This window comes from Carassius gibelio, chromosome B18 (genome assembly GCF_023724105.1).
Source record: "Carassius gibelio isolate Cgi1373 ecotype wild population from Czech Republic chromosome B18, carGib1.2-hapl.c, whole genome shotgun sequence".
NCBI lineage: Eukaryota > Metazoa > Chordata > Actinopteri > Cypriniformes > Cyprinidae > Carassius > Carassius gibelio.
Genome location: NC_068413.1, coordinates 765,860 through 777,102, shown reverse-complemented (window position 1 = coordinate 777,102; position 11,243 = coordinate 765,860).

The window sequence follows — 11,243 nt, the reverse complement described above, 5'->3', positions numbered from 1 at the left end:
AAGGTAAACTTGAGATAAGTCTTTAAATTCTGCTTTTCAAACCGAGTGAATTTTAATTCTACACGAAGTTTAATTTAAGCAGAATCATGGTGTGAAGAACCGAAATGTGTGAACAAACCACTAGAGAGCAGTGTAAAACAGTCTAAACCAATTAATACTTAAATAAAGTCGATTGAATTCAACTAAAACAACTTCTGAGAAAGAATGTGTTGTCCAAAACCAACAAATCTAGTGAGTAACAAAAGCATGTGATGAATATATCTTGAATAGTTTTACATAATTAATAGTATATGTGCATAATTTGGTTGATCACAAAGGTGTAGCCAAACTTTCTTTCTTTCTTTTCACAGATGTGTGTAATGTGCTGATGTTTTTATGCACTGGAAATGAAAACCATTGCATGCCTATGTTCTGTATAAAGTGATAACCTATTGATATTTGAAGAGTTGTGTAAACAGGTCCATCATTAGAGAGCCCTGGTCTGCAGCAGCTAATAATGGCTTTAAATAATGCAGACTAGAAATATACATGGCATGTTTTCAAGTAAATATTTGTGTGCCTTTGCTCAAAAACTAAACACTCCTAATTAATATAACCAGCTTTCAATTTCATGCCAGAACTTCCGGAGAAAGAGATATGAGCTTTTATTATTTATGATTGGTCACAAACGACTTAGATACACAACAGTGTCACTTTTATTTTTACAAATTTGTTCTTTTGATATGTTGAAATAATCAAGATTTTTCTCATTTCATTAAACAAGATGGAATGGATTTAAGCTAATGTCACTTCCTGTATCATGCACAGTAAAATCCTGAAAACAACACCATAAGAGTTATTTCCAACACTTTGAAAGTGTATGAGAACCACCCACAAAGTGTTAATTTAACACTTTCAAAAGTGTTGCCTCATGCAACACCAATACAGTGTTAAAATATGAACAATAAGAGAGTGAAATATTAACACCGATTTTGGACTAAACCAGTCACTCTCTTAACTTCTTTTTGAAGTTAGAGACAGTGTATCTGTATCCAAGCTGACTGAAGACTGAGGTGTGGAGGATCCTGTTAATGATAAAACTGGGGTTAGTAGATGTCATGTTAGTCTGTATTATTACTGAATTTAGAAAACTAATACTGAAAATTTTTACAAGAAAAAACGGGAACTTTTGACAAATGACACCATTTTCGTCTCTGTGTAAACTGTCACACTCTCCTCCTCCTGCAGTCTAAATAAGCGCGCGGTTTCTTCAGCTTGCTGTGGTTTTCCAACTGTGGGTCGCGACCCCCTTGTGGGTCACAGAATGGAACAAGGTGGGTCGCACACAGTCACTTGGCTGCAGCTAAATTTGTGTTTCAATCACACACACACACACAGTTCAGGGCTGCACGAATGTGACGAGTGGAGCGGCCGAGAGCCGTGGGAACGGAGCGAGGCTGGTGGAGTGATTGGAAATGTGCAACACTCACCTGTCTCGAGAACAACGTTAACATTAAAAACTTCACAATCACGGGAAGAAGGAGGCGGGGACCGGGAACCCACTCGTCATAACGATACAGCCCACCAACATTAATAACAAACTGCAATATCCTTAGTGGGATTTTCCAATTGCAATTTATTCCGCGTGCGATGCTGTTTTGAAGCGTGGGCTGTAATAACAGTGAAGGTCTCAGAGCAATGTCGTTAAAAAGTTCAATCGGTCTGCATTATTAAAAGAGAAAAAAAAATTGCACACTTAAATACTCTATATTATGCATGAGATTGCATACACCAGAAAATTCAAATGTTATGAAAATGGTTTCAGGAAGGCCATGTTCATTCATTTCTATCATCTCTTTGAACTCTGCACTGTTTTCCTTCGGGAAACGGTTTGTAAAAAGCATTTCACATGTACAGGGCACAAACACAGGGTTAATTGTAACTCTACAAGATTTAAACATTTCCACATGACAAAAATGTACAAAAGTTTGCAATATTTCATTGACGTATCATCTCTGTTTAGAAAAAAATTGGCCAAAGTTCAGAAATCTTTTGGAGATATTGCTGAACATTTATTTTACCATTGCAAAAATAAATTTTTTGCCTGAACTAAATGTCATCCAGTTTTTTTTTTTTTTTTTGTTTTTGTTTTTAAACAAGATGCATCTGTTTATTATAATTTCAGGTGGCCTGAAGATGAGGACATTTTCAGCACATTTTCATTTTCGAGTGAACCGTTCCTTTAAGCTGTTAGTTAATCCTGTTTTAAAAGTGTAATTCACTGATTCTTTTTTTCCATTCAAATGCATGTTTGTGTTTCTTTAACACATTAAACTGAGCAAAAAAAAACATTCAGAGGTCAAGAGGTCACACGAGTTACAGCAGTCTGTTCTGTGGCCATCAAAAACATAAACTATACATACACACATGCGTGATGCTGATTTGTTTCTAACTGTTTAAGCAACTTTATTAATTATATATTGTTTATAAACATTTTATTTAAACATTATGTGCTTTTTTCAAAGATGATCTTGTTATTTAATTGTTTTTAAGAAATGCATTAATAAAATTTTAAGAGAGAAGAGAGAAGAGAAATCTTTTTCCACCTTATAGAATATAATTCGAATATTGCTCATGGTACAAAATGCTAATTTAGTGTTTTAGCTATTTTGACATCCTTAGTTCTGACAGTCATCACACTCACAATAATAACATCATGACGTCATAACTGCAGCCAAGGTGCTTTTCAGTTTAATGTTATTATTATTATGGCATTAGTCATGAGTCTGTGGTTAATTACACAATGAAAGGAAGTTAAAGCAAAAAATAACCTGGGAATATCTCATATTCAGATTTGAAAAATGTACAAACTCTACTGTTCAAAAATGTCTGAATATCACACACAAACATCATCTGCTGTAATGGACTGAAGAGTAAACGTAAGAGAGATTTCAGGTGTTTTTGTGACCTGGGATGTTTAGTTTATATCCAGATCGTTTTAACTGTTTGTTAACCATGACTAGTCTAATGCTGTTAGTCATGTGGTGTTTTGCATAATTAACAACGTGATTCAAGATGCAGAAGAACTAGAAGTTACATAAAAACACCAGTCAAAATGTTCACATTATAAAAACTCCAAATGACAGCTGCATTATTCGTGGTTTAAGAGGTTTTGTTTCCTCTTGCAGATTTGTTTTTTGTCTTTTAACTCAGCATCTGTGTGTCAGTAATCGCTCAGGCCGTGTGAATGAGTGTCTGTAAGATCAATCAATCAATCAATCACCTTTATTTATATAGTGCTTTAAACAAAATACATTGCGCCAAAGCACTGAACAACATTCATTTGGAAAACAGTGTGTCAATAATGCAAAATGATAGTTAAAGGCAGTTCATCATTGAATTCATTGATGTCATCTCTGTTCAGTTGAAATAGTGTCTGTTTTAATTTGCAATCAAGTCAACGATATCGCTGTAGATGAAGTGACCCCAACTAAGCAAGCCAGAGGCGACAGCGGCAAGGAACCGAAACTCCATCGGTGACAGAATGGAGAAAAAAACCTTGGGAGAAACCAGGCTCAGTTGGGGGGCCAGTTCTCCTCTGACCAGACGAAACCAGTAGTTCAATTCCAGACTGCAGCAAAGTCAGATTGTGCAGAAGAATCATCTGTTTCCTGTGGTCTTGTCCTGGTGCTCCTCTGAGACAAGGTCTTTACAGGGGATCTGTATCTGGGCTCTAGTTGTCCTGGTCTCCGCTGTCTTTCAGGGCAGTAGAGGTCCTTTCTAGGTGCTGATCCACCATCTGGTCTGGATACGTACTGGATCCGGGTGACTGCAGTGACCCTCTGATCTGGACACAGACTGGATCTGGTGGCCACGGTGACCTCGGAACAAGAGAGAAACAGACAAATATTAGCGTAGATGCCATTCTTCTAATGATGTAGAAAGTACGGTGTTATGTGAAGTGTTCCGGTTCCAGTTTACCTAATTAATGCAGCCTAAAAATCCTTTAACGGATTTGGATATTAAAAGCATATTAGTATGTTATGTGTATGCCAGGTTAAAGAGATGGGTCTTTAATCTAGATTTAAACTGCAAGAGTGTGTCTGCCTCCCGAACAATGTTAGGTAGGTTATTCCAGAGTTTAGGCGCCAAATAGGAAAAGGATCTGCCGCCCGCAGTTGATTTTGATATTCTAGGTATTATCAAATTGCCTGAGTTTTGAGAACGTAGCGGACGTAGAGGAGTATACTGTAAAAGGAGCTCATTCAAATACTGAGGTGCTAAACCATTCAGGGCTTTATAAGTAATAAGCAATATTTTAAAATCTATACGATGTTTGATAGGGAGCCAGTGCAGTGTGGTCAGGACCGGGCTAATATGGTCATACTTCCTGGTTCTAGTAAGAACTCTTGCTGCTGCATTTTGGACTAGCTGTAGTTTGTTTACCAGGCGTGCAGAACAACCACCCAATAAAGCATTACAGTAGTCTAACCTTGAAGTCATAAATGCATGGATTAACATTTCTGCATTTGACATTGAGAGCATAGGCCGTAATTTAGATATATTTTTGAGATGGAAAAATGCAGTTTTACAAATGCTAGAAACGTGGCTTTCTAAGGAAAGATTGCGATCAAGTAGCACACCTAGGTTCCTAACTGATGACGAAGAATTGACAGAGCAACCATCAAGTCTTAGACAGTGTTCTAGGTTATTACAAGTAGAGTTTTTAGGCCCTATGATTAACACCACTGTTTTTTCTGAATTTAGCAGTAAGAAATTACTCGTCATCCAATTTTTTATATCGACTATGCATTCCATTAGTTTTTCAAATTGGTGTGTTTCACCGGGCTGCGAGGAAATATAGAGCTGCGTATCATCAGCATAACAGTGAAAGCTAACACCATGTTTCCTGATGATATCTCCCTAGGGTAACATATAAAGCGTGAAGAGTAGCGGCCCTAGAACTGAGCCTTGAGGTACTCCATACTGCACTTGTGATCGATATGATACATCTTCATTCACTGCTACGAACTGATGGCGGTCATATAAGTACGATTTAAACCATGCTAATGCACTTCCACTGATGCCAACAAAGTGTTCAAGTCTATGCAAAAGAATGTTGTGGTCAATTGTGTCAAACGCAGCACTAAGATCCAATAAAACTAATAGAGAGATACACCCACGATCAGATGATAAGAGCAGATCATTTGTAACTCTAAGGAGAGCAGTTTCAGTACTATGATATGGTCTAAATCCTGACTGGAAATCCTCACATATACCATTTTTCTCTAAGAAGGAATATAATTGTGAGGATACCACCTTTTCTAGTATCTTGGACAGAAAAGGGAGATTCGAGATTGGTCTATAATTAACTAGTTCTCTGGGGTCAAGTTGTGGCTTTTTTATGAGAGGCTTAATAACAGCCAGTTTGAAGGTTTTGGGGACATATCCTAATGACAATGGGGAATTAATAATAGTCAGAAGAGGACCTATGACTTCTGGAAGCACCTCTTTTAAGAGCTTAGATGGTATAGGGTCTAACATACATGTTGTAAGTTTAGATGATTTAACAAGTTTATACAATTCTTCCTCTCCTATAGTAGAGAATGAGTGGAACTGTTCCTCAGGGGGTCTATAGTGCACTGTCTGATGCGAAACTGTAGCTGACGGCTGAATGGTTGCAATTTTATCTCTAATAGTATCGATTTTAGAAGTAAAGTAGTTCATAAAGTCATTACTGCTGTGGTGTTGGGAAATGTCAACACTTGTTGAGGCTTTATTTTTCGTTAATTTAGCCACTGTATTGAATAAATACCTGGGGTTATGTTTGTTTTCTTCTAAAAGAGAAGAAAAGTAATCAGATCTAGCAGTTTTTAATGCTTTTCGGTAGGATATGCTACTTTCCCGCCAAGCAATACGAAATACCTCTAGTTTTGTTTTCCTCCAGCTGCGCTCCATTTTTCGGGCTGCTCTCTTTAGTGTGCGAGTATGCTCATTATACCATGGTGTCAAACTGTTTTCCTTAACCTTTCTTAAGCGTAAAGGAGCAACTGTATTTAAAGTGCTAGAAAAGAGAGAGTCCATAGTTTCTGTTACATCATCAAGTTGTTCTGAGGTTTTGGATATGCTAAGGAATTCGGATACATCAGGAAGATAACTTAAAAAGCAGTCTTTTGTGGTAGAAGTGATGGTTCTTCGATACTTGTAACAAGAAGTAGAATTTACAATTTTGGCTATATGAAGTTTACACAGAACTAAATAATGATCTGAGATATCATCACTTGGCTGAATAATTTCAACACTATCAACATCAATTCCATGTGACAATATTAAATCTAGAGTATGATTTCGACAATGAGTAGGTCCTGAAACGTGTTGTCTAACACCAATAGAGTTCAGAATGTCTATAAATGCTGATCCCAATACATCTTTTTCATTATCGACATGGATATTAAAATCACCAACTATTAAGACTTTATCTGCAGCCAGAACTAACTCGGATGTAAAATCACCAAACTCTTTAATAAAGTCTGTATGGTGCCCTGGTGGCCTGTATACAGTAGCCAGTACAAACATAACAGGGGATTTATCATTAACATTGGTTTCTCTGGATAATGTTATATGAAGCACCATTACTTCAAACGAGTTATACTTGAAGCCTGCCCTCTGAGAAATCCTGAAAACGTTATTATAAATTGAAGCAACACCTCCCCCTTTGCCTTTTAGACGCGGCTCGTGTTTATAACAATAATCTTGGGGGGTGGACTCATTTAAAATAATGTAATCATCAGGTTTTAGCCAGGTTTCTGTCAAGCAGAGCACATCTATATTATGATCAGTTATCATATTATTTACAAAAAGTGTTTTCGTAGAAATGGATCTGATATTCAATAAGCCAATCTTTATCATTTGTTTATCCATATTGCATTTGTTTTTTATTTGTTGAACCTCAATTAAATTGTTAACCTTAACTTGGTTTGGACGTTTTTTGTATTTTCTAGTTCGTGGAACAGACACAGTCTCTATAGTGTGATATCTAGGTGAAAGAGTCTCTATGTGCTGAGAATTAACTGACCTCTGTGACGGGAGGCAGCTAGCAGACGGTCGGTTTAGCCAGTCTGTCTGCTTCCTAACCTGGGCCCCAGTTAGTCAAGTATAAACACTAAGACTATTTGCCATATTTCTAGACAGAAGAGTGGCGCCACCCCAGGAGGGATGAAGACCATCTCTTTTAAACAGGTCAGGTCTGCCCCAAAAGCTCGTCCAATTGTCTATATAACCTATGTTATTCTGTGGGCACCACTTAGACATCCAGCCATTGAGTGATGACAATCTGCTATGCATCTCATCACCACGGTAAGCAGGGAGGGGACCAGAGCATATTACAGTGTCTGACATCGTGCTTGCAAGTTCACACACCTCTTTAAAGTTATTTTTAGTGATCTCCGACTGGCGAAGTCGAACATCATTAGCGCCGGCATGAATAACAATCTTACTGTATTTACGTTTAGCATTAGCCAGCACTTTTAAATTTGCCAAGATGTCAGGCGCTCTGGCTCCCGGTAAACATTTGACTATGGTGGCTGGTGTCTCTATATTCACGTTCCGTACAATAGAATCGCCAATAACTAGAGCACATTCATCAGGTTTCTCAGTGGGTGCATCACTGAGTGGGGAGAACCTGTTTAATGTTTTGATCGGAACAGAAGAGCGGTGTTTTGACCCACGACTACGCTGCCTCACCGTCACCCAGTTGCCCTGCTGCAGGGGCTCTGCTGGAACCGGACAATGTACAGGAATCCCTGAGCTAGACGCATCCAAAGCCATATCTAGAGCCCTAACATTCTTACTGTCCTCAATTAAAGTTTGAATGCGTGTCTCTAATTCTGAAATCTTCTCTGTCAGCCTAACTGTTTCCCTGCATTTATCACATGTGAATCCCTCATCAGCGACAGAGATAGATAAACTGTACATGTGGCAAGAGGTGCAAATAACAATTGTAGGAGAAGCCATTACTCACCGTGCTTGATGAAATATTCTTACTGCGGTTGTTTGATGAACTTGTGGAAAACTGCCAACGGAGGTCAGACCAAAGATCAAAGCTGATTGGCTCAGAGGAGACATGAGTGACAGATGAAGGGAGGAGCAAATACAGGTTCAAATACAAATACAGCTGCTATTTATTCAATTTATTTATTTAGTTTAGTTTTTTAGATGGTTGTTGTGAGACACACAATCACAAAAATGACATTATTAAATAAATTAGAATATTTAGCCACTTAAAAACAATGCCCGCACTTACATCGAGAAAATCGGTTTGTGCTTCTGGAGAGTCTTAGCAGGTTTTCCTTCGCTTATTTGATTAGTAGAGTAAATCAGATGTTTTATGAAGTGCATTGAGTATTTGACAGTGTTTTTCCTCTTTCATCCAGAGCTGATGTGAACATGAACCTACAAATGAAGTCATAAAACACAGACGGCCTGAAAATATTTGAAGAAATTATGATACTAGTTTGTGAGCAGATGAAAAAAAAATAACCAACTGAATGTCCTTTTTTTTTTTTTTTTGAAACATTTATTTATTTATGCTTTTATGCTATTTGTTAGTCTTTTATATTTTATTTTATTATAGTGAATAACTTTCAGTCTGTCTTAATTGTATTGATTATAAGTAAATGTTTCAACTTTACTCAAAAAAGAAAGAACTGTAAATATGTTACAGAGTTCAGGAATGAGTGTAACTAACCATCAGCATATGATTATGGTCATATATCATCGCTTTCACTTCCTGTTTTCGAGGCATAAACATAAACAAAAACTAATACACACATGACTGGAACAACATTTGGGTTTACCCACAATCCACCTGTGCTGGGCTTCACAAGACTGATAGATCCTCCAGTCTGTGCATCTGTTCACATTCACTGAGGAACTGAACTGACTGAATGCAGATGTTACAGCGCCTCCTACTGATCAATGAAGGTACAGCATGTGAGGGAGTTTAATAGTTCAACCTTAGCATCATGACATTGTTAAGTTTTCCTGACATTCAGTATTTATTAATTAACTTTTTGAATCTGGCAGCTCCTAAAACTAGTTGTAGTAAAACAGTTTTGTTGCAGGATTGAAGTCTAATATGATTAAACGGGTGAAGCTGAACATGTTACGGTTTCAGACCTGCATCTGTTCACGTTTATCCGTCCGTTTTACAGATTTCAACAGATTCTCACCCGTTTGTGCTCATAAACACAGCTTGTTAAAGTCTGCGGCTTCGTTTGTAGCTTGTGGTCCAATTTGTTTCATATCCATCTGCATTCCTTCATTTCCATTAACTCAGTGAACTCATACTTTATTTGTCAAGCAGAGCAAGTTAGTGAACACATACTGCTGATTTGTTATCACATGTGTTATTGTATATGTGTTATATAATAAATCTAAGATCCTAAACCTTGTCATCTAATTAATTCTAATTAAATACGTTTAATTGTGGAAGATCACAGACTGATGGCGATGAGTTCATTCTGTCCCGCTGTGACTTTAACACACAGATATCCTGTAACTTCTCTGTAAATACTTCAGAAGTACATTTGTGGCCCTGTAAATGTTTTTATATGAGTTTACAAGAATTTTTGTGTTTAACTCCCTCCAGACGGAGACTTGAGTCTAAAATCACAGACTTAGAAGAAACAAAAGATTAGAAGAGCCTTCTGTGTTCAGTGCAGAGATGCAAATAACAGAAACAATCATTTTATTAACATGAAAAGAAAGCTCAAAGAATTAATGATTTGGTATATCTTGATTCAAGCATGTTTACAGTATAGTACATGTACAGTATGTGTTCTGACAAACAAATATATTGAGCAAAACAAAGTTAAAATCTCTTGATATAGTAAATGCTCCTCTTCTTAACATATACCTAACAATCTAGATTTAAAGCAATCATAAAAACCATGTCCATGTTTGTCATATGATTGATAAACAGAGTGTTTTCCAGTAATGATTGAGTCAGACTGTTGTTCTGGCTTCGGTGGGAATCTCATCCGTCATCGTGCTGCTGACAAACAGAAGAACGTCTTCAGACGGGGAACGTGGGAACGCTTCAGATGGGTTTGTGCGGTCTGCAGTAATGAACCGCTGCTGTTTCTCTCTGTGGCTGCTCACTAATGTCTTTCCTGAATCACGTTATACCGGTGGGAATGAGTGAGTTTGGTGTGTGTTTGTGAGGTTTGGTTTGCTTGGCATTGCTGGTTTCTGTCAGAAAGCTTCATGAGCAGAAGCATGTGTTTTCACTGAGCTGAAGCCAGACGGCCATCAGGAGATGTTTAAGCTCATTGTTCAGCAGGACAACAACACGCTTCTCTCTAAACTCACATCTGATCATCACAAGCGCTCTTCACTCACACAAACTTACAGAGGAATACAATCAAAACCACAGCCTTTCAGAAACCACTGGCAAATATAGAAATATAGTCCTGACAACATTTCTGATGAATCTCTACACATTTCGTTAAAAGGCTGCAGGGTAAAACCTTTGATATTTTAAGACAAGGTCTGTTATCAGTGAAGACCACAAACAGTCATAACAAAAATAATCATACTGTTGATGTTTAAGCAACTTGTTTGAAATTTAGTCTTGAAAATTAATGTGGATTTAATTCCTTTAGTAACAGACATTACAAGAGAAGATTAGCTGATTTATTTATCAACAATAATTATAATTAGTGCAGTTAAAGTCTTAGTCATTTATCTGATTTTAATTAAGTATATATATATATATATATATATATATATATATATATATATATATATATATATATATATATATATATATATATCAAGAATGAACAAACCTAAGATTGATTGGTCACTTTAAGAATTAGGTTGAAATAACTCATCACAGTAACAACTGCATATTTAAGTTATTTTACCATAATGCGAACTATATATATATATATATTATTTATTGTTAGCGCATGCTTTTGTATTATCAGGATACAGGTTACATATTTCTGCATATTAAATTTCTAAATCCCAAATGCATTAGTGTATTTATCTTTGTTAATAGGTTTTATACCGTAAAAGTGTTGTTCGTGATTCTTGATGTCATTAAAAGTGACTTTGAGAAAGAAAATTCCATTGTACTTAAAATCCTATGAAAGTTCATACTGCTTATTATAACTGTTATAGCTTTTTTAAATAGACTTTTCATGCAAAAAAATAAAATAAAATAAAACACCCTACTGAATTATTAATGAGCCTAAAGC